This window comes from Hyperolius riggenbachi, chromosome 12, assembly GCF_040937935.1.
Source record: "Hyperolius riggenbachi isolate aHypRig1 chromosome 12, aHypRig1.pri, whole genome shotgun sequence".
Taxonomy (NCBI): domain Eukaryota; kingdom Metazoa; phylum Chordata; class Amphibia; order Anura; family Hyperoliidae; genus Hyperolius; species Hyperolius riggenbachi.
In genome coordinates, this window is record NC_090657.1 from 188,797,260 (window position 1) to 188,821,732 (window position 24,473).

The 24,473-nt window shown below is 46.4% G+C and overlaps 1 protein-coding gene across 1 annotated transcript in view; it reads left to right on the plus strand.

Annotated features, from left to right (window-relative positions):
- The first annotated feature begins 20,301 nt into the window (after window positions 1–20,301).
- Window positions 20,302–24,473, plus strand: part of ATF5 (activating transcription factor 5) — a 33,539-nt gene continuing 29,367 nt past the window's right edge. The window contains exon 1 of the mRNA XM_068263607.1: window positions 20,302–20,475. The gene's annotated coding sequence lies outside the window, so the exon portion shown is untranslated. The remainder of the gene's footprint in view (window positions 20,476–24,473) is intronic.

Consider the following 24,473-nt stretch of genomic DNA (forward strand, 5'->3'; position numbering starts at 1 on the left):
GGGACGGCCACTAGAAACCAGGGAACTGTATTTGGGCTGGAGGGGAGTCATCAGACATCTGGGAATTTTATAAGGGAGGAAGGTGGCCAGTAGTTGTGTTAATACAGAGGTGCAGTATGTAAAATCCAAACAGATTCACACTCGTTCTAGTTACAGTGTTTTGGGGAGGATCATGTGACAGGAGGACACAGACCCTCCCCAGCTGCACATTCTCTGGAGTAGCTTGTATAAAATAGGCTATAACTCAGATTCTGTGACAAAGAAAGGCTTGTAAGACTTGTTCCATCGTTCCCAATTATACGCCAGTCACATAAATATGCTCAGCGGGAGTGTGTGACCCCACAAATCACCCAGTACGCATTGTGAGGTGAAGGCTCTAATCAGGTATGTATAACAGATTAAAAACAGTCTCAACTACAAGCACACCCAACTCCACCCTTTGGAAAGCTCTGAAACTAGCCATGAGTCCATATAAATGTGCTGCAGCCTATCCATTCACTAGAGACCAGTAACTTCACTGAGAATGCAGCCTATCCATTCACTAGAGACCAGTGACACCACTGAGAATGCAGCCTATGCAGTCACTAGAGACCAGTGACATCACTGACAATGCAGCCTATCCATTCACTAGAGACCAGTGACACCATTGAGAATGCAGCCTATCCATTCACTAGAGACCAGTGACATTACTGAGAATGCAGCCTGTCCATTCACTAGAGGCCAGTGACATCACTGAGAATGCAGCCTATGCAGTCACTAGAGGCCGGCCAGTGACATCACTGAGAACGCAGCCTATCCATTCGCTAGAGATTAGTGACATCACTGAGAATTTAGCCTATCCATTCAATAGGGACCACTGACATCACTGAGAATGCAGCCTATGCAGTCACTAGAGGCCAGTGACATCACTAAGAATGCAGCCTGTCCATTCACTAGAGGCCAGTGACATCACTGAGAATGCACCCTGTCCATTCACTAGAGACCAGTGAAATCACTGAGAATTCACCCTGTCCATTCACTAGAGACCAGTGAAATCACTGAGAATGCAGCCTATCCATTCACTAGAGACCAGTGACATCACTGAGAATGCAGCCTGTCCATTCAATAGGGACCAGTGACATCACTGAGAATGCAACCTATGCAGTCACTAGAGGCCAGTGACATCACTGAGAATGCAGCCTATCCATTCACTAGAGACCAGTGACATCACTGAGAATGCAGCCTGTCCATTCATTAGAGACCAGTGACATCACTGAGAATGCAGTATATCCATTCACTAGAGACCAGTGACATCACTGAGAATGCAGCCTATCCATTCACTAGAGACCAGTGACATCACTGAGAATGCAGCCTATCCATTCAATAGGGACCAGTGTCATCACTGAGAATGCAGCCTATGCAGTCACTAGATGCCAGTGAAATCACTGAGAATGCAGCCTATCCATTCACTAGAGACCAGTGACATCACTGAGAATGCAGCCTGTCCATTCACTGGAGACCAGTGACATCACTGAGAATGCAGCCTGTCCATTCACTAGAGACCAGTGACATCACTGAGAATGCAGCCTATCCATTCATTAGAGACCAGTGACATCACTGAGAATGCAGCCTGTCCATTCACTAGAGACCAGTGTTGAGGTAGGCCACATCCTCAGTGATGTCACAGCCTGATCATTAAGTAAACATCCTACCTAATTAAAGGCAAGTGTCCCTGCGTCCTGTCCCTGTGTCAGTGCTTTTGCGCTACTGACAGCCATTGGGACAGGACGCAGGACGGACCAGGGGGCGGGGCGGGCTGGCCAGCCGGGCAGGAGGGTGCGTGCACCGGGGACAGACCTAGAGCCGTTTATAAACAGGCTTAGGTCACTAGATGCTTATAATAGCCAGTTGGACTGTGTTGCATAACATAATTGCGAAGGTTCACATGTGGGTAGAGTGCGTTGGTGATATCAGGCCAGCATGCAGGGAACGCACAGCCTCACACAGGCCTCACCTTTCCCCTGCTTCCTGTACCTCAGGAATCTGCATATCGCTGTGACTCAGCATCTGGGATCCTTTACATATATCCAGGTAATAGGTTACTGACAGGCTGCAGGCAGACCGATATCCTCACTGACTACTGCAGAAATAGGGGAGAGGAGCCAGGACACGTGACAGTCTCAGAGTGGCATTTGAGAAAAAAAAGCAAAAAGGACCATCCTGGTTAAAAAAGGCTGGTGAAAGGCGAGTAGCATGCATAGTCCACAGCAACAGCAGGTCAACAACATGACAAATTATAGCTGAATTCACATCACAAAGCATACCCCAACGCACAACAAGACGGACTTTGCAAAGGATGGGCTTTAGCTGCAGGAGACCATCAAGAGTGTCTTTGGTGTCACAGAAAAATAGGAAAAGGCATCTGTTGCAGGCCATTGCCACTGTCTCAGATTGGTTTGGGGAACATCAATGAGAGTTTAACCTGCTTCTATGGGCAGCTCAGTCCCCTGACCTCAATCCTATTGGGCATTTGTGGGACAAAGTCGAAAGATCACTACAAAGCTTGGAAACACCACCAATCCAATCTGACCCAACTTAGAGCTGCTATTATGTCAGCATTGGCCAACATTCCTCAGCAACAGTATCAGCATCTTGTTGAGTCCATGCCAAGAAGGCTGTCGGCTGTGATCAGAGCTAAAGGTGGAGAAACAAGTTATTAGAGGGTGTCTGATTTTTTGGCCACTCAATGTATGTCTCGTTTCAAACTAGGAAATAGTGTGCAAACTGTCAAACTCCTCTTTGTCACCACTTATACGTCACAAGTTGCTTTTACTTCATGTCACGTCACAGCAACAGCATACCAAACATTTTGTCATCAAGACTTTCATCAAGTGAGCACTTGGTGAAGGTCTTGATGACAGATACGTCGTGCATGCTGTTGCTGTAACATGACAAAGTAAAAGCAACTTGTGACGTATCCAGATGGAGACTAGTTCCGGTCCTTTCTTTCTGTAGGTTCAAAGACTGCCCATTGTCAGTAAAGCTGGTGTTCAAATTTGGAACCATGTGGTTCTGCACTCTATTTCAGCACCACACAGCTCTTTCCAAGCAGGAAGGAGGAGGTATCGGAGTTAAAGTGAACCCCATTCCAAGCTCGGGTCAAAAATAAAACATCTAAGAAGAGGAAAGCCTCAGGATACTACAGAGGATTCCCGGGTCCTGCTTGCCCGCACGCTCTGGAACAATGGAGCCGCGCTGCTCTTTTGGCACAAGTGACGCTGTGCTGCACCCGTGTGAGCGTGGCCACGCCTGCGCAGTAGCATAGAGTCACGTGTGCATAAGTGGTTCCGCCTTACTGCGCAGGCGCGGCCGTACTCATGCAGCCATAGTACGGCCACACCCGTGCATGAAGAACAGCGCAGCCCTGATAAGATTTCTGACAAGCCCTTGTCCGACAACTTTGGGGGTCCATAAGTGGCAACGGGGGACTGTAGGATGTGGTGTCCATTATGGTCCCGTCTTGCATGTCTTTCCGGACACCAATAAATGGTGTGTCCGTTACACTGGAAGCCAATGGACTATATGAAAACGATGGCCGACACAGTGGATCGTACATTGGATCTGCTGTGGTTGGCCATGCCATTGGATCCAGGGCGATAGTGAACACCGGCCTAATGGGACTTTTAAGGTCATGCTACTAATCATAAAAATAGGTAATACGTCATAAAAACATGCCTTTTAATAACATAACAAATATTAAACACACAGCACTAACAATTTGCTCTCCAAACTATGGAACCAACCAGACTATTCAGATTTTTCCTTATCTTATAATGAAACGGGATATCTTACCCCACAGCACAGCTCCTGCTGACAGCGGTTATCCCCCAGACAAACAGGCCTATCACACGTGATACGTGAATTGGTTTGACTTTACTAATTTGGATAGTTTGTGTGAGGTCCCATTAGACTAATATATAAAATGGTATAAAAACACAGCATACTAATAATAAAATCACAAAAGAACGTAGCAAGGCCACAATTTCTCAGCAACTAAAGGACAAAACATGAGACGAGCTACATAAGAATATGTGCGTCCCTCAAAATATGGCAATTACTGGTGCTATAGGACTAGTGCTATTCCAAACTTGTGAAGGCTCTACAGTAATATTATATTACATGTACAGCTCTGAGCAGCACACAGTGTGGCATATAAAATGTTTGTAGTTCTAAGTTCATATGGTTGTCCTGATGTGTTTCATGGTCAGAGTTCCATTTCATCAGAGGATCGAACAAGGTGAATTTCGTAAGAGCTCTTAAACAATTGGCCAGAGAGAGAGAGAGGTTGGCCCCGGTAGCTGGACAACCCAATGTCCCACCATATTATTATTATGTATTTACTGTATATAGCACATCTTCTGCAACATCTTCTGCAACACTTAACAGAGTATGTAATCATGTCACTGACTGTCCTCAGGCGAGATCACAATTTAATCCCTATCATAGTCATAGTCTAATGAACTATAATATTATTATGTATTTATATAGCACTGACATCTTCTGAAGCACTTTACAGCGTACATAGTCATGTCACTGACTGCCCTCAGAGGAGCTCACACTCTAATCTCTAGTATAGTCATAGTCTAATGTCCTACCATATTATTATTATTATGTATTTATATAGCACTGACAGCTTCTGCAGCACTTTGTAGAGTACATAATCAAGTCACTGACTGTCCTCAGAGGAGCTCACACTGTAATCTTATCATAGTCATAATGTCCTTCCATATTATTATTATGTATTCATATAGCACTGACAGCTTCTGCAGCACTTTACAAAAGTACTTAGTCATGTCACTGACTGTCCTCAGAGCTCACAAACTAACTACTATCATAGTCTAATGTCCTACCATATTATTATTATTTATTTATATAGCACTGATATCTCCTGCAGCACTTTACAGAGTACATAGCCATGTCACTGACTGTCCTCAGAGGAGCTCACAATCTAATCCTACCATAGTCATAGTCTAATGTCCTTATGGTGGTCCGTGGGAGGAAACTGGGCAGGAAAGTGGAAACACACAGAAAGTGTCCTGATCAAGGTTTGAACCTGAGACTCTAGCGTGAGCATCTAGAACTCTTAGGAGGCCTGAGAGGCAAAGTGTTTCATCCACAAAACTTTTCTCAGATTATCACTTTTATTTCATAATTTAGCTCTCCTTATTTGCTTTGTCTTGAGAATTAGCTCTCTGTATCTGTTTTTCACTTTAGCAATAAAATATTTTTTTTTTTCAACTCAGATGCATACCAAATGCGGAAAGCTTGTCAGCTAGAGGCCTGTATGCCATTGCTGGGTAATGCCATCATCATCGTTTGTGTAATATTTATGTCATTTTTATTGTAGCGCTTATAAATTTCTATGTAAGTTTACTGGATCTTAGAATCACCCTTCCAGTGCCCAATCCTCCCTTCTCCAGACTGGCCGCACTGTTTCAATCGTCCCAACTCGCCTACTTTAAGACAATGGGCAGGGATTCAAGCTATAGTACTAGCTTCCGCACATACTTATGCACATTCAGCCCTCATCCATTCAACTCTTAACCACTTGAGGACCACAGTGGAAACCCCCCCTAAAGACCAGGCAAATTTTTGTGAAAATGGCCACTGCAGCTTTAAGGCCGCACAACACAGCACACAAGAGATTTCCCCCTCCTTTTCTCCCCACCAACAGAGCTCTCTGTTGGTGGGGTCAGATTGCCCCCCCCCCCCCCGGATATTTGTTTATTTATTTTTCAATAAATGTTTGTTTTTTATATAAATTTAGCTTTTTTTTAATTTGTTTATATTCCCCCTCCCTCCCTTTCCCTGGTCAATCCATGTGATCAGTGGTCATAGGCTTCAGCCTATGACAGCCGATCACCGCCGACAGTCAGGAGGGGACAGCCATGTCACACGGCTGTCCCCAGTACAGCGCTGCTGCTGATCGCAGCGCTGTACAATGTGTAAAGATGGCGGTTTCGCCGTCTAACAGCCAGGCGTTAGGCAGTCCTGGGGCTGTCGCCGCCCATTGGCGTGGGGCGGTCTTTAAGTCGTTAATCCCCATTCTTCCCCCTCAGACTCACCAATCACACCGAAACCCAATATCCTGTTACCAGTCTCTTCCACGGATTACCCGCCCGCATCATGCCCTGTGTACCTTTGCCCCCCAAATGTGTATACAGAGTACTTCTCTGTAATTACTTGCCAGGTCTTACTATACAATCTTACCCATTCACATCCAACAGCAATAAAATATTTATGAACGAGGGAATAAGAGCATAGCACATAAAAAGTAATATCAAAGTTAAGTTAATCAGCAACTTATTTTGAGTCTTTTTTTTTTCCACTTGGAAAAAGCTGAAAAGTTATGTTTGAGGAAACATGATATTTTATCTGGTGGGAGAAATCCCAGGAGAAAGGTAAACTGAACAGGGGCCATTATCAGGGCCGGTTCTCTCATGAAGCAAGGTGAAACATTTGCATCAAGCGGCAGCGATTACAGGGGCAGAATGTTTGTACTGTGTTTACACTAACAGCATGCTGTCAGAGTAGGAGGAGAAGCGAGAGGAGAGCGAGGTGAAGAGAACAATTTGGAGAGTCCCGGCAAGCAGCACGAGGAACAAGGAGGACCCGGGAAGCCTCTTTAGGATACAGAGGTAAGTATTTCCTTTTTTGACCAGAGCTTCGGTTTGGTTTCACTTTATTAAGTTTTGATATAACTCTTCTTAACTACTTAACCCCCCTCCCCCCCCCCAAAAAAAATGTGCTTTGCAGCTTTAATGGCCCGCTGCAGAGCCATACAGCTGGGCCCACAAATGAATCCCCCCCCCCTTTTCTGCCCTCTAACAGAGCTTTCTGTTGGTGGGCTCTGATCTCTGCTCCTATGTTTATTTTTTTATTGGGGGGGGGGTGTTAAATAAATTTTGCAATTTTTATATTAATTTTTATTGACTCCCCTCCCTCCGCCAGCCAATCACAGTGATGAGCTCTCATGGGCATCAGCCTATAAGAGCCGATTGCTCTCTGAGCTTTCCCAGGAGCCATCCGAGTGACACGGCTGTCCCCAGTACAGCATTGCGGTAGATCGCAGCACTGTACAATGTAAGCAGACACGGTTTCGCTAACAGTTTCCTTGCGGAGATCGCCACTGGGAGACTGATGACGGCGCACGTGATCCCCTGCAAAACCCCGCCCCAGGACTTGACGACTTTCGGCGTTAGGTGGTTCTGGGGCTGTCACCTTCCCGACGTCTATTGGCGTTAGGCAGTCGGGAAGGAGTTATAGAGAGCTCAAGGTGGGCTCATAAAATAAAAAAAAATCGTAGGCTACCTGGGGGGCTGAGCGTATCAGGTATCCGCCATCCCCGCCGCTCCTGTGGGCCACACTGGCCCACTTTCACTTTCATGACCTCTGGGTCACGAAACTGGAATGAGAGACTGCCTCTCATTCACAGCGTGCAGGGAGGCGGGGGAGCTGCAGGGGGCGTAGGAGAGAGCGCTGCCCAATTGCAGCTCTGGAAACCCTGCAGGAACGCCCCTGGGGGGGCGTTTTAAACAGGGAATCTCTCTCCCGTTTACCTTCGAGATAGCAATAGCAACAAATATTGTTGCTAATCTCGAGGGGCTATAGCGTGGCAGTGGTGGTGGGAGGGCAGAAGGCGGCAGTGTGGGGACACAGAGACGTCATGAAGCAGAGAACATGCCTCTGTGTCCCATTTGCCCCCATGGAACCGCCTCGGGTTCGCTTTTACTCAATCTAGACATACCGGTACGGCTTGTCAATTAGCAGTGGTTGCTTACATGTCAGTGATTACTTCCCTGAGCCAAATGAAGTGCCTAGGGATGAATGAACATGACTCCAATCAGGAGCTATGTTCATTCAGAAAACCTTGTGGCCAAAAATTAACATCCATTTATGTTTTGGTTTTTTTACTACAGTTATTATCCCCTTATAACCCCCTCCCCCCCCCCCCCCCCATCCCCATAGTTACCAAACAGAAACACTTGCAAAAAATAAATATACAAATAGTGATGTTAGGGACTCAGCTTTTTTAATACTTATGTCATAAGGTTATATTATTGTTATTTTAGAAAATAAGGGTTTCTAATTATTAATAGGATACTAAAAGCACAAGAAAAAATACACCTTTATTCCAAATAATATATTGCAGCCATACATTGTATATGTTACGGCCAGAACCCGAAGTGTGGCCACTTCTAGTTCTGGTCGGCCACTTCGGGTTCTGGCCGGCCAATGTGCGAAGTGGCCGCAGCGCAGCGGCCAATGTTAGAAATGGAATGTTTCCTTTTATTATTAATGTAGTTTTCCGGCCGTCTCTGGTCAAATGTTGCAAAACAGTTAGTTAATTTAATTAAATGAAGCTGGCGGCAATGTAGAAGGATGAAGCCGCCCGGCTTCCGCTCCGCCTCCTCTCCTCCGCCCCTGCCTCTCTCTCCTCCCCGATACTGGCAGGGGGGAACATGCGTGTGTCCCCAGAGTCGTTCGTCGCGGCAGGCAATCCTGTCGTTCGTCCCTGCAGAGCGGGTGCTGGCAGAAGCAATGTCTGCAGCCTCCCCGCTCTGCTTTCCTGGCGCCACGAACGACTCTCGGGGACCCGCGTGTCCCCGCCGGCTGCCCGAAGAAGAGAGAGAGAGAGAGGCAGGGGTGGAGGAGAGGAGGCGGAGCCGCCAGCTTCATTTCATTAAGTTAACTGTTTTGCTACATTTGGCCGGAAAACTACATTAATAATAAAAGGAAACATTCCATTTCTAAATTTCTAACACTGGCCGCTGCGCTGCGCCCACTTCGCATATTGGCCGGCCAGAACCCGAAGTTGCCGGCCAGAACTAAAAGTGGCCACACTTCGGGTTCTGGCCGTAACATATACATTATCTGTTGGAGGATGATTAATGATCAGCAATGTGGGTGGGTGGGGGGGGGGGGGGGGGGTTAAGGTAATGTGTGGGTATGGGGTGGTTAAGGATAACCTTGGGGGGAGGGGGTCAGGGGCGTAGCAATAGGGGGTGCAGCGGTAGCGACCGCATCGGGGCCCTTGGGCCAGAGGGGCCCCGGAGGGCCCTCCCTCAACTACAGTATTAGTTTTCTATTGGTCCTGTGCTCATAATAATCACTTCTATATATACATTGAGTAGTGGTAAACATTAACAAGCTCTTCCCCATCCCCTTCTTGCACCTCTGACACTGTAGTTGCCATTGGCAGGTTTTGGTGCGCCGTATCAATTGTTATGTATAGAGTGCCTGGGGGGCCCCATTGTAAAACTCGCATCGGGGCCCACAGCTCCTTAGCTACGCTGGGTGGTGGTTAAGGACAAGTATTGTAGAGGGAGGGCTCATTGGGAGAATAGGGTTAGGTTTTGCTGTAGTAAAATATCAGTAAATTTTACTGATATTTTATTAATGAAAAATACCACTCTGAAAAATGTCACAGCGTCTCTATTTCTCTATTTCATGCACTTAAAATCTTGAAAAATAAGAACGCAATAGTATTGCAAAGTAGCATCGTGCAATATTAGAAAAATGTGTATGAATGCAGGACATAGAAATGTGCTTAATTTCAACGCACTTGTTGTCCGATAAACGTGCAATGGAATCCACTGCATCACGCCACTAAGGTGAACATGTCATTGCAATATAATTGTATATGTTGTCCGTTGCTCCACACCACAACAGATGCAGTGTGAAAGTATCCTTTAGGTTGCTTTTGAGGATTTCAGGGATTGATGAGTGCCAAACAGATTCTGGGAGGAAATGCCAGAGGAAAGGGAAAGCACGTGAGAAATCTTGTATGTAGAAGCGGGAACAAGGGACTGAAATGAATGAGAGGAGAAGATCATTCGCAGAATGCAGGTCATTTTTACGACGTTATATAGGAATCAGTGTACTGATGAATTAAGTAAAGCAAGTTTATCCTTTTTTCTTGATGCAAAATCAGTGACAGAAACAGTTACGGTATACATACAGTATATATATATATATTTTAAATCAGTACTGACACATTCCTATGGAGGCCAAGTGCAGGTTACAGTCATCCAGCTGTACTGTGGTCGTGTGACACACGTGACCTCCAGAATCTATAGGAATGTTTTCTTTTATACAGTGCAAAAATGCAGCTGTGCGTGTTTCTGCTGTACGTCACACATATCGTGACAGCCCAGAAAAGCGAGACTGGAAAATGTGTGCACAGAAGATACTAAAACAGCCCAAGTAACACAGCACCGCCCCAAGTGTGTATCAACAAGCAACAATTGTTCTCTAACTCTCAACAAGCAACCAAAGGCTTATAGAAGACGAGTCCGAGTGCTGTACTGCAGCGGTACTATAGAATCTGCCTTTCATGGAGGTTAGAGCCAGCGGTGGAAAGCAAGAACACACAGAGCAGCTGTTTTGTCTCTGCGCACTGAGAGCAGTCAGCATGACTCACTTAAATGGACAGCGATCAAACGACGAGCGCCGCGGTAGTCGCTTAGCAACCTTCAAGGGTTCGTTTGAACCAGCCCCCTTCCTCGCCATATTTGTAGCCAGGGCTACCCACTCAGTAAATGGTAGCCCTCAATATTAGGTAGTCAGTGGTAGCCCCCCCCCCCCCAATATAGGGGGCAGCCCCTTATAGTAAGCTAGAGGTACTCCCCAGTAGTAATGGTATAGGTAGCCAGATGTACCCACAGTATTGTAGGAAGCCAGATGCATCCACAGTATTGTAGGTAGCCAGATGCATCCACAGTATTATAGGAAGCCAGATGTATCCACAGTATTGTAGGTAGCCAGATGCATCCACAGTATTATAGGTAGCCAGATGTACCCACAGTATTACAGTATTGTAGGTAGCCAGATGTATCCCCAGTATTGTAGGAAGCCAGATGTATCCCCAGTATTGTAGGAAGCTAGATGTATCCACAGTATTATAGGTAGCCAGATGTATTCATAGTATTGTAGGAAGCCAGATGTATCCACATTATTGTAGGAAGCCAGATGTACCCACAGTATTGTAGGTAGCCAGATGCATCCACAGTATTATAGGTAGCCAGATGTATTCACAGTATTATAGGTAGCCAGATGTATCCCCAGTATTGTAGGTAGCCAGATGTATCCCCAGTATTGTAGGAAGCCAGATGTATCCCCAGTATTGTAGGAAGCCAGATGTATCCCCAGTATTGTAGGAAGCTAGATGTATCCACAGTATTATAGGTAGCCAGACGTATTCACAGTATTGTAGGAAGCCAGATGTATCCACATTATTGTAGGAAGCCAGATGTGCCCACAGTATTGTAGGTAGCCACCAGAGGAACCCCAAGTATTGAGTAGTCAGAGAGGACCCCCCCAGTACGAAGCGCAGAAGTGACTCACCTCTCCAGGATCCAGCAATACATGCAACCAGTCTTCCTTATAGGCATTCTGGTATGTTTGTGATGACAGATGCTTGTGGAACCATAGAGACCAGGATACCTGGGAGGAAGTTGAGTCACATGCGTAGCTGGATACTGGAGAGGCCAGCCACTTCCGCTCCCATTCGGCATGTGCCCACCACTCCCCCTCCACTATTTCACCTGGGCCTTGCCTGCCCGTCCCTAAAAACGGGCCTGGTGCTGGCTATGTGAAACAAGCATGGAGAGGCACCAGATTTTGGTCAAAGACAAATTAGTTGTAAGCATTGACCATGTACACAGTCTAGTGTGTGAGGCTGTACCTATAGAAGAGTTCATCTGCTCTAGCTGTTTTCCTCATCACATTAGAATTTCGTGACTGGTCCACTTGTTGTCAGCCTCTAGTCTGGATTCATACAGGGCATCCTGTAGATCTTCCCTCAGAGCGACAGCAGCAGATAGCGAGTCGCCTCATAGCACAGCCTGCCCCTCAGCCATTGTCTACCCCTAATAAAAAAAAAAAATTTCTGTGATTGTATATAAAAAAAGAAGACAATGGGGTAAAGTCTACAAATTGGCCTTGGCTGGTACAAGTACCGTGAAGGGCTGTGTGTATGCTGTATGCTGAGCTGCGAGGATGGCAGAGCTGGGTCCCCGATTTGAATCCAGCTGTGGCTGGATAATGTAATGGTTGCCTGCTTTCCTGTTGCTGCTATGAGGCCTGCCTGTTTCCTGCAGCTTCTCTGAGGCCTGCCTGCTTTTCTGCTGCTGCTCAAAGGCCTGTTTGCACTCCTGCCACTTCTCTGAGGCTTGTCTGCTTTCCTGCTGCTGCTCTGAGGCCTGCTTGCTTTCCTGCTGCTGTTCTGAGGCCTGCCTGCTTTCCTGCTGCTGTTCTGGGGCCTGCCTGCTTTACTGTCGCTGCTTTGAGGTATACCTGCTTTCCTGCTGCTGCTCTGAGGCATGCCTGCTTTTCTGCAGCTGCTCTGAGACATGCCTACTTTCCAGTCGCTGCTCTGCAGCCTGCCTGCTTTCCGGCCACTGCTCTGAGGCCTGCCTGCTTTCCTTTCCGCTGCTGTACAACCTGCCTACTTTCCTGTCGCTGCTCTGAGGCCTGCCTGCTTTCCTGCCGCTTCTCTGAGGCCTGCCTGCTTTCCTGACACTGCTCTAAGACCTGCCTGCTTTCCTGCTGCTGCTGTAAGACCTGCCTGCTTTCCTGTCTCTGCTCTGCGGCCTGCCTGCTTTTCTGCAGCTGCTCTGAGACATGCCTACTTTCCAGTCGCTGCTCTGCGGCCTGCCTGCTTTCCTGCCACTGCTCTGAGGCCAATCTACTTCTCAGCCGCCAGTCTAACTGTGCTGTCCTTGGCTGGTTTTGGTATGCTGTAGCAGTTGTTAAAATGATTATGGGGCGCCTTGTAAAACCTGCACCGGGGCCCACAGCTCCCTAGCTACGCCACTGCTCTGAGGCCTGCCTGCTTTCCTGACGCTGCTCTGAGGCCTGCCTGCTTTCCTGCTGCTGCTCTAAGGCCTGCCTGTTTACTGATTCTGCTCTGAGGCTTGCCTACTTTCTAGTCGCTGCTCTGAGGCCTGCCTACATTCCTGACACTGTTCTGAGGCCTGGGTCTCGACCTGGATTTAAGGCCTGATGGCCACTTTTATTGTAGATATCACAGTAAAAAACACACAACGTTTCGACCTCAAGGGTCTTTCTCAAGTGCTTACAGACTATATGTGCAACACCTATATATATATAAGTCATAAGACACACCCCCCTAGGGGCGGGCACAATACTTAAAGGGACAAGCCACATAGAACACACTTCATAGGAAACATTTTAAATTGTACGCCTCATTCATGCCATTTGGCGCAAGGGTACCAAGATCAAAGATCCATTTACTTTCTCTACGCAGTAAAGAGATTTGCGGGTCCACACCCTCCTGCGGAAACACCTTTTCCAGTATGCACCACCTCAGATCGCCCACCACATGTCCACATTCATGAAAATGGCGACCTACGGGAGATTCAAACATATCTTTAGTTTTTTCTCTTTCCCTCTTCTCCATATCTTTTTTATAATTCCTAATGTTACTCCTATGCTCGTTAATCCTTCTCCTCCCATCTCTGGACGTCTGCCCTACATAACCCATTCCGCAAGGGCACTTTAACAAATAAATTACATTAATCGTAGTGCATGAATAATTCCCTTTGATCTTAATCTTTGTCCCTTTTGTAGTATGAGTGACATGGTCACCCCGAATGATGGATGAACAATTCTGACAGCTCATGCAAGGGAATGTACCTTTACGGCGGGGAATAAATGAGGTGGCGATCTTGCAAGGTTCTTTTAAATCTGCTCTCACTAGCTGATCTCTAATGCTCTTCCCTTTCCTGAATACCATTCTAGGTGGGGAATGGAATATTTTAGATAGCAGCGGATCCGTCTCCACCACTGACCAAGCTCCAAGCAGACATTTCCTAATGTCCGCCGCATGGTTATCGTATGTCAAGATAAATTGTACCCCCTCATGGGACTCCTTTCTACCTACCCTTCTCCTTCTCAGATCGCTCCTGTCCATTCTAGCTACCTGGGTGGCTGTTTCCTCAATTATCTCCCTAAGATATCCTCGCCTCTGTATCATGGCAGAGGTTGAGGCCAGTGAAAAAATCGAGCAAAAGTTGCTCGGGCCCTGTCCAACCTGTAACCTTATTGGAATTTTGTCTTAAATCTAACTACTTCAGGTGTGGTCATGATTTTTTCCTACAGGTACAAGGAGTCCCTATGGGGGCCCCGTATGCGCCAAGTCTGGCTAATGTATACATGGCAGAGTTTGAGGCTAAATTTATGTTAGAGAATGAATATTTTGCTAAGTATAGTAAGGGCTTCTGTAGGTACATTGATGACCTCTTTTTTTTTTTTTTTGTTGGACAGGGCCCGAGCAACTTTTGCTCGATTTTTTCACTGGCCTCAACCTCTGCCATGATACATTAAAATTCACGCTGGAATATAGTGCTACTAAGTTGCATTTTTTGGATGTGGATGTTGAGATAAGGGGAGGCACTTTCGAGACAGACCTATTCCGCAAGGAGACAGATAGGAACAATGCGCTATTAGCAAGTAGCTGCCATCCCCCATCATTGATTAAAGGGCTCCCTAAGAGTCAGCTCATTAGAGCACGGAGAATCACATCCAGCGATGAAAAGTATCAGAAACAGTCCACCAGAATGGTGGCAGACTATGAGAAGCGAGGATATCTTAGGGAGATAATTGAGGAAACAGCCACCCAGGTAGCTAGAATGGACAGGAGCGATCTGAGAAGGAGAAGGGTAGGTAGAAAGGAGTCCCATGAGGGGGTACAATTTATCTTGACATACGATAACCATGCGGCGGACATTAGGAAATGTCTGCTTGGAGCTTGGTCAGTGGTGGAGACGGATCCGCTGCTATCTAAAATATTCCATTCCCCACCTAGAATGGTATTCAGGAAAGGGAAGAGCATTAGAGATCAGCTAGTGAGAGCAGATTTAAAAGAACCTTGCAAGATCGCCACCTCATTTATTCCCCGCCGTAAAGGTACATTCCCTTGCATGAGCTGTCAGAATTGTTCATCCATCATTCGGGGTGACCATGTCACTCATACTACAAAAGGGACAAAGATTAAGATCAAAGGGAATTATTCATGCACTACGATTAATGTAATTTATTTGTTAAAGTGCCCTTGCGGAATGGGTTATGTAGGGCAGACGTCCAGAGATGGGAGGAGAAGGATTAACGAGCATAGGAGTAACATTAGGAATTATAAAAAAGATATGGAGAAGAGGGAAAGAGAAAAAACTAAAGATATGTTTGAATCTCCCGTAGGTCGCCATTTTCATGAATGTGGACATGTGGTGGGCGATCTGAGGTGGTGCATACTGGAAAAGGTGTTTCCGCAGGAGGGTGTGGACCCGCAAATCTCTTTACTGCGTAGAGAAAGTAAATGGATCTTTGATCTTGGTACCCTTGCGCCAAATGGCATGAATGAGGCGTACAATTTAAAATGTTTCCTATGAAGTGTGTTCTATGTGGCTTGTCCCTTTAAGTATTGTGCCCGCCCCTAGGGGGGTGTGTCTTATGACTTATATATATAGGTGTTGCACATATAGTCTGTAAGCACTTGAGAAAGACCCTTGAGGTCGAAACGTTGTGTGTTTTTTACTGTGATATCTACAATAAAAGTGGCCATCAGGCCTTAAATCCAGGTCGAGACCCAGCCTGATTTCTATGGTGGATTGTTGCTACACCTCTGGTGGATACAGGTGGTGACTGGTCGACTCCCTGGTGAATACTAATTTGGGTTGCAGCTGCAAGGTATTTCGTATTGCTCTGGACTGTTCTGAGGCCTGCCTGCTTTCCTGCTGCTTCTCTGAGGCCTGCCTGCTTTCCTGACACTGCTCTAAGACCTGCCTACTTTCCTGCCGCTGCTCTGAGGCCTGACTGCTTTCCTGCCGCTGCTGTAAGACCTGCCTGCTTTCCTGTCGCTGCTCTGCGGCCTGCCTGCTTTCCTGCCGCTTCTCTGAAGCATGCCTGCTTTCCTGCTGCTGCTCTGAGGCCTGCTTGCTTTCCTGCTGCTTCTCTGATGCTTGCCTGCTTTCCTGTTGCTGCTCTGAGACCTGCCTGCTTTTCTGCCGCTGCTCTGAGACATGCCTACTTTGCAGTCGCTGCTCTGCAGCCTGCCTGCTTTCCTGCCACCGCTCTGAGGCCAATCTACTTCTCTGCCGTCAGTCAAACTGTGCTGTCCTTGGCTGGTTTTCGGATGCCGTATCAGTTGTTAAGATGCTTATGGAACCCCATGTAAATCCTGCACCGGGGCCCATAGCTCCCTAGCTATGCCACTGCTGCCACTGCTCTGAGGCCTGCCTGCTTTCCTGATGCTGCTCTGATGCCTTTCCTGTGGCTGCTCGGTAGCTTGTCTGCTTTCCTGCTGCTGCTGCTCTGGGGCCTGCCTGCTTTCCTGTTGCTGCTATGAGGCCTGCCTGATTTTCTGTTGCTGCTATGAGGCCTGCCTGCTTTCCTGCTACTGCTCTGAGGCCTGCCTGCTTTCCTGCTGCGGCTCAGAGGCCTGCCTGCTTTACTGCTGCTACTCTGAGGCCTGCCTGCTTCTCTGCTGCTTCTCTGAGGCCTGCCTGCTTTCCTGTCACTGCTCTGAGGACTGCCTGCTTTTCTGCCGCTGCTCTGAGAAATGCCTACTTTGCAGTCGCTGCTCTGCAGCCTGCCTGCTTTCCTGCCACCGCTCGGAGGCCAATCTACTTCTCTGCCGCCAGTCTGTCAGTCAAACTGTGCTGTTCTTGGCTGGTTTTGGGACGCCGTATCAGTTGTTAAGATGCTTATGGGGCCCCATGTAACCAGAGCCCATAGCTCCCTAGCTACGCCACTGCTGCCACTGCTCTGAGGCCTGCCTGCTTTCCTGCTGCTGCTCTGAGGCCTGCCTGCTTTCCTGCTGCTGCTCTGAGGCCTGCCTGCTTTCCTGCCACTGCTCTAAGGCCTGCCTTCTGTCCTGCCGATGCTCTGAGGCCTGCTGGATTTCCTTCCGCTGCTCTGAGACCTACCTGCTTTCCTGTCACTGCTCTGAGACATGCCTACTTTCCAGTTGCTGCTCTGAGGCCTGCCCGCTTTCTTGCCACCGCTCTGAGGCCTATCTACGTCTCTGCCGCCAGTCTGAGGCCTGCCTGCTTTCCTGCCGCTGCTCTGAGGCCTGCCTTCCTGCCGCTGCTCTGAGGCCTGCTTTACTGCCGCTGCTCTGAGGCCTGCCTTCCTGCCGCTGCTCTGAGGCCTGCCTGATTTCCTGACACTGCTCTGAGGCCTACTTTTTAGAGGAAGTCTAGGACCATCTGCCTCTACTTTCCTGGAGAGGCAAGCAAGGAGAACAATCAACCGCCTGTCTTCTATGGCGAGGGCAAACAGCATAATCTGCCCTATGGAGAGGGAAGGGGAGTGAGAGGACAAGCAGCCTATTCTGTACTATGGAGAGAGGAGGCAGAAAATGATCCGCTTGTTCTGTCCTATGGGGAGGGGGGCAACAACCTGTCCTGCCTTATTGGGTGGGGGGAGGGGGGGTAGTCTGTTCTGTTTTATAGAGAGGGAGGAGAGAAGAAGAGCAGCATGTTCTGTCCCAGAGAAAGATTAAAGGGGAGAATGTGCAGCCTGTTCTGTCCTATGAAGAGGGGAGGGGTGGCATAGCAGACTGTTCTGTTATATGGAGAGTGTAAGGGAAAGGATAAACAGCCTTTTCTGTTTTATGGAGAGGGGATGGAGAGGAGGAGCGGCCTGTTCTGTACTATGGAGTCAGTAAGGGGATGAGTAGGGGGGAAGCAGCCTGGTCAGTCTTATAGAGAGAATAAGCAGCCTGCTCTGTACTATGGAGAGGGGAAGACAAGGATGAGCAACGTGTTATGTCCTATCAAAACGGAAGGAGGAGAATGTAACCAAGCAGCTCGGGGTGACCCGAACCACTAGGAAAGTATAGGGGGCCAAAAGAGACCAAAAACCCTCCTACTAAAAATCTAAGCTATAGGCTTGCTATACACTAGCGGTTCTGGATGCTAGCCTGGCGACAGGGGCTTAAAGCGGGAGTGTCATCATAAAAATCAAATTTCAACAGCAACTGGTCTGAGTGTATTAAGTGATAAAGATGCTAATCCTGCATTCAAAACTTTCAAAACTTTTTCTGCTGTTATGATTTGGAGTTATCATATATTTAAGGAGCACTGGCCCTTTAGTAGTCAGTGACAAACAGTTGCATGCTGGGGGTTCTTTTTATCTATAATATATTACTCCGCTTCCATTTATTTTCCTGCCTAGCTGCTTATCTGAAACACGATCTCCTGCTCACTTGTGTTTACAAGCAAGGCTGAGGTGACTCAGCGATTGGAGGAGAAAAGGAAAAAAAGTAAAGGGCAGAAATGACATCAGGATTTAGCCTAAACTGTGGGCAAAAGACATGGCCCCCACCAGAAACAGAATTCTCTTCATTTACTATATAACATTCACTGAAATCAAAACATGGACAGTACAATACATGAGACAGAGGCGCTACACGTGTTGTTTGACAGCTACTGTTTTTGTCCCCTACCTATTGCCTGATGAAGCGGGCTTTGACCTGCGAAACGCGTTGTATCTATTTGGGTACCAATAAAGTATTTATTTATTTATTTATGCCAGACAGTTGTCTAGTCTGCTCTTTGGAGGTAAGTCCACCATTGCCTCCCAGCATATTTAAAAAATTTTAATAATTGTTTTTATCCTGCTGGCGCCTCTGTTTACCCACAAGTACAATACATGTGTTCAAGTACTTATCTACTTATATGCGTTTTTTTCCCTGGCATAGTATGGCTAATCCTACTGCTTTAAAGAGATAATTTGCATATTCAGTAGTGGTGCATTGTGGGTAACTATAAATGTTCACTTATAGCTGAAATATTGCAAGTTTCCTTCTGTTTTAAGAATGCAAATCACACCAAGCACTGATTTTTAATAGGAAGGCTTTTCGGTCTATTTTGGCACCCTATAATTTCCTAGTGGTTTGGGTCACTGCAAACTGCTTGGTTACTGTGTTGTACTGGTCCAAGCCCCTATCTCATACAGCCACACAGAGCAGGGACAAGGTCCTCCAGCACCCAAGGCTGAAACACCAAAGTGCGCCCCTCCATCCCTCCCACCCCAGCTGTCACACACTGATTGCTATTAGACCAAGAGGGCCACAGGGCCCACAACCTCCCCAACACCTTAATATCTAGTTATCTGGCTTGCAGTCACTGCCATGTATCCCCTTTTCTTATTTCTTTCTGCTTAATACACAATTAGTGATGACAGCTGAATGAATTGTGCGCCCCCTCCTACACTGCGCCCTGAGGCTGGAGCCTCTTCATCATATGCCTCGGCCCGGCCCTGCAGCCACATCAATCCCTGCCATGCACTGAGGATGACCAAAAGTCCGAAAAAGGTTGTCTACATGTGGGGTTGATGTGGCTGTGTAAGATTTAAAGCCATAGGCTGGCTCTACACCAGTGGTTCTAGGTGCTAGCCTGGCTACAGGGGCATAAAGAGATCATTTGCAAATTCAGTAGTGGTGCATTGTGGGTAACCACACATGGTCACAAGCTAGACTGACACCTGACGTCATTGTTTCAGGCAACTAAAATGAAACACGTGTATAGCAGCGGAGCAAGAGAAAATAAAAACAAAAAACAAGAAACAAAAGCAAAACAAACAGAGAGCAAAAAAAAAAAAAAACCAAAAAACAATAAAAACAGAAAACTAAAATAAAGCAAAAGAAAAACAAACAACAAAATTGAAATAGTTAAACATGAGCATCAGATTCCTGCAGTTAGAAGAAGCTCTGGCCGCTGTGCAGTCAGTAAGCGGCGCAGGGTGTAATTTCACACCATTAGAGCCCGCAGCAGCAGCATAATGACAAGTTAATCCGCTCGGAGAAGTGTCACACTTTGACATGCTGTCTAATCAGCTGACTTCAGCTGTTCCCATCGCAGTCATCCCATCCTTTGCGAGCAGGGGCACCTGTGCCACCGGCCAATCAGCAGCCAGCTCTCACAAACTCGGTGACCTGGGACTTTCACGCCTCCTCCACTAGCTGATGCAATTCTGTTGCAATCCGTGCGTGCCTCTGGCCTTTTCTCTTCCGAGAAAAAATAGTCCCTGCACATTCTCGTGTCAAAAGCAAAAACATGTAAAAATAAAACGACGCAAAGTAAAGGAATAACAAAAGTGCAATCAGATATGCTTGCTGGAGGCCGTAACTAGGGTCCCCGTCAGGGTGGTGTGTGAGGAGTCATGCAGGCTGCAGGGTGGGGGCGTGCGCTGGGTGGAGGGATACGCTGCCAGCGGTGATGTAACCTCTGGATTACGCTATAGAAGTTGAGCCTCTGCACAGCAGCCACCATATCCTCCCAGCAGCTCATTCAGTCGTAATCTAGTGTTTGTCTCGTAGATGAGTCACCATGGCCCTCTAGATCTGCACGACGACAAAACAAGTGTGCGACTGCACTTGTGCTACAACCTGCAAACAACCGCAAACATGGCGTGAGTATTCTAAGCATTCAAAACTTAGGAAAAAGTTTGTTTGTTCTTTTTTTCCCCCAAGGCAATCTAACCCTCCTGCTTCCTGATTGACCTGTCAGACTTAGCCATGTCCTAGCAGAGGGACACATGCCATATGCCTGGAGGGCCTGTCACTGAGGGTCACGGCCAAATGTGTGGCTCATTGCCACGCCCCTTGTTATGTCACCCTCGCTATTTGGCCCTTATTCAATACACTTTTTTTCTCCTAAGTTTTCTCCCAGGAGATATTTTTTTGTTTAAATTAACTATTCAGCACTCTGCCACTAAAAAAAAAAGTACCAAACAGTAGCTGAAAAAGTACTGTCAGAATTATTCTGAGTATTTTGGGTGGCTTAAAAGGCATTTTATTAATAAGGTGTGAAAGATCACCTAGGAAAAAAACATAGTTGAATAAAAGGTCTTTAACTCAATTGCTAATTTTCTCCCCGCCCAAGAATGGAATTGACTAAACGAAAATGCTGGAATGTAGGAAAAAAAATCTTTTGTATAGATAAAACTAATGTAAAGAGGGTAAAAAAAAAAAAATCTTCTTTCTACCAAAATGTATCTATCTTGTTTTGAAGATTGCTAAAGTGACAAAAGTTGTGCTATATGTTAGCTGGTCATTTTGTGACAAATTCTTGATATTTAAGTTAGATTGTAATTTTCATTTTGGTTTTTTATTGGTTTATATATTCATCTCTATATACAATGCAATGATCATTGTAGCTTGATTATTATGTGCTACAAAATTGCAGCTGTTTCACAGAACCTTACAGTCAAAAGGGGTCAAACTTTGTGGTCAACTGAATTATTTTTTAAGTGCTGAAAATCAGCAACAGTGGCTCCTGCACTGTGCAGCTAGTTGGCTGTTTTTCTACACTTAAGGCAACAGTGCTCCAAACACGTGTTGCCAAGGCTGCAAAAGCGAGCAGTCCAAGGCTACTCCTTAACTGGCTGCAATTTTTAATAATATTAAACTACAAAAAGTAGATTTACAGATATTTTATATCAAAAGTGCAATTTCCCTTTAAAGCAAAAATGATATATTATAGAGGGTAACTGAAGAGAAAAAAAAAAAAAAAAAAAAAACTTTAATGAAAGCCACATGCAAATGACAATCGTCTAAAGTGACAACCGTCATTTCTCCATCCAGATGTCTCTTATGTTCTGACTTATTTAAAGTTACACGGGTCGAAGTGTTTTTTGGCTGATGTGGCTGCTTGTAACTGGTCGCTGTTTTTGTTGTTTACCGATAATAGTATAAGGCTTGCTGCAACTGTGTGTATGTTGCTGTTTTGTACATGGCATGGATTGTGTTGTTTTTGTTGGCTTACGGCATGTACGTCATTCTGCTTTCCTGGCTGAGTTACAGAATTTCTTCTCCCCCCCCCTCCCCCAAACATCTAGAAGACTGACTAATACTGTTATGTAATGCTGTTAATTGCCTAGAGGCTGAAATGTTTTATAACCTTGGCTGGCTGTCCAATCCAAAGCAAGCAAAACGTTATAACAATCCAAGATATAAGATCAATAAATCTCTACTCTTGTATTGGGGGGGGGGGGGTATAATCATACAAAGTATTGCGATTATTATGTAATTATATAAAACTTACATCTTCTGCAGCACTTTGCAGAGTACATAGTCATGTCACTTACTGTCCTCAGAGGAGCTCGCAATCTAATCCTTACCATAGTCATACTCTAGTGTCCTACCATATTATCATTATTATGTATTATATGGCACTGACATCTTCTGCAGCACTGTATAAAGTACATAGTCATGTCACTGATTGTCCCCAGATGAGCTCACAATCTAATCCTACCGTAGTCATCGTCTAATAGCCTACCATATTATTATTATTATATGGCACTGACATCTTCTGCAGCACTTTGCAGAGTAAATAGTCATGTCACTGACTGTCCTCAGAGGAGCTCACAATCTACTCCTACTATAGTCATATGTCCTGCCATATTATTATTATGTATTTATATAGCAGTGACATCTTCTGCAGCACTTTACAGAGTACATAGCCCTGTCACTGACCATCCTCAAAGGAGCTTACAATCTAATCCTTACCAAATGTATAATATTTGAGGTATTCAGTGTACAGCCGGAGAAGCTGGCTCAGACGAGTGGTCACTTGTCAGTGGGGTAGGGTGGGGGGAATGGTGACTCATATTCATGACATCATTGGTTTGATAATACAGAGATGAAGCCCCTGGGACATCCCCTGAGATCAGCGGTATGAACAAATAGCTCATCCCTTTGCTATCTAAGAGGTTCTGCAGCAGCTATGGCCATGGATTCTGGCGATGGGCTTTATGTATCAGTTATTTGGTCATGGACTGCCTATTTTATGCTTGTGAACCTGAGCAGTGGTGTTATGCCGAAATCACAAGGCGTTTAAGACATACACTGACTTGTTGCAGATTGCTCAGTTTATAGTGATTTTGCAGAGTAGTCAGCAATGGAAAGCAGTGGTTATGGAGGTTTCCATGGAAACAGGCACACACCTCTGGAGATCATTCAGCAGGTCTGCACCCATTTAACTGTTACATAGATTCAGTAGGTCCACGGTACGTTATCAGTGAACATTTTCTATACCTCGTGTATGGCCGGGTTTGAGGCCACAAAGGCCATGGTTTAGGGCACCAGGAAGCAAGGGGCGTACAGCAGACAGTTAAACTGCCAAATATGTAAACCACAACAGGCACAAGTCCAGTCTGCGTCCACCCTTCTTCCTCAGGTGGCGAGTATTGGGGTACTGGCTCTGTGCTCCTCATATCCTGTGCTCTGCTCGGGTGAGGAAAGTACACGGGATGGGGGAAGCTCAAAGCGAGAGCACAGGACCAGGGGAACAAATGGGAGGGGTGGTGCACAGGATGGGGCTGTTGGGGGGAAGGTGGGTTTGGTGACAGTGGGCCTCGGGCGGTAAAGTGTCCAACTCTGGCACCGACGTCGTGCTAAAGTGAAGGTTTCCTTTTAAGATATGGCGGATAGTTATGTGACTTTACGGACAGAAAAGGGGTTGACCGCTGGGTGACTTTACAGGCAGAGCAAAGGTTAAGTGGCAGCACAGAAAGGGTTAAACCCTGTACTAGGTTGTTATTGCTGTCTGTATTGCAGCTTTATTTCCCTCCAAAATTCTTATCCTATAGGCATAACAGGAAGTTGGGGGCTCGCCCGGGATAGCGATCATCACAACAGACACCCTAACAGTATCTCCAACTGCCGCTGCATAGACCACCATAAAAGTCTGGAGCTTATTCTGCTTCCTGTTTTTCAGCTTAAAGCAGATACAGACAGCAATAAATGCTTGACAGGCGTTTTATCACCTTTTGATAGTTATCAGTCACTAAGCATTACCTTTCCGTGATAAATGAGGCCTCTGCAGCTAAAAAAACACCTTGACCTGAAGCTTGGCAGCTGAAAAGTTTAACAGCAGGCCTTGCTCACCATCATCATTGAGCACCAGCGTCAAATGAGTGGCGCATTGACCGAACCTCGAAAAACTTCAGCCTGTAGCTCTGCAGTATCTGCCACAGGAAGCCCAAGTCAAGCCAGTAATAGGAAAATATTAAAACCAAAGGACTGATGATTATAAGGGCATAAAGTAGCCGTATATTTATAACGTCGAGCACTTGCTGGAGCTATTTGTACCATTGAGCCTGTACTTGTTGTTCTGACACCCCCTCCCGTAGCACCTGCGGCAGGCCGTCTCTGGGGTCTCGTTTGCTCTTGTTTTTCTGGCCTGACGGGGGTCCCTGGAGGGCGGGTTGGTTGGCAACGAGCTGCTCTGATACAATCGCTCCTACGGAACAAAGAGATTCTAGTGCAGAATACATGCATGTGTATGGCCTACAATGGCATTCAGCGTCGTGTTTATGACACTGACTTACTGTGCTCTCATTTCCGCCCACCTAAATATCACTCCCTAAGATTTGAGGGTTGGAGAGGGGAGGGGATGCTTAGTGGC